Source organism: Gobius niger (genome assembly GCF_951799975.1).
Source record: "Gobius niger genome assembly, chromosome: 13".
NCBI classification, from domain to species: domain Eukaryota; kingdom Metazoa; phylum Chordata; class Actinopteri; order Gobiiformes; family Gobiidae; genus Gobius; species Gobius niger.
Genome location: NC_136864.1, coordinates 26,157,211 through 26,157,684, shown reverse-complemented (window position 1 = coordinate 26,157,684; position 474 = coordinate 26,157,211).

The following is a 474-nucleotide window of genomic DNA, read 5'->3' as shown; positions in this document are numbered from 1 at the left end:
TTCTTCATTTCCAAAACACCAAGGGCCGAAACTCATGATTTTAGCCCAAAGTAACGCACTTTTTCTTTTTCAAATATAAGTTTTGCTCATGATATATGACCTAATGGGGTGTTTTGCTGGGAAATGTGAAAATATTGACAGTATTTTCCACATTTTAGAGTCCTTTCCATGTATTTGGTCTCAGTTTTATGAATAAATGTTTCATCAAAATTCTCTTGGGGGCCAAAGGTTTTATGCAGGAGGGCCGAATTTGGCCCCCGGGTCTGACGTTGCCTACCCCTGCAATATAGCCTACTAAAGGACAAAACACATTTGGTTCCACTACCAGAAAGAAATCAGGTATAGGGCCTTCCATGTTTTGCTATTTTCTGGTAAAAAACAATGTGCCAGGCGTGTGTAAAACTTTGCACCAGACTCGTGAGCAAAGCAACTCTCTGCGTGTGTTCTGCAGCTCAGACAGTAGGCGGAGTGCTG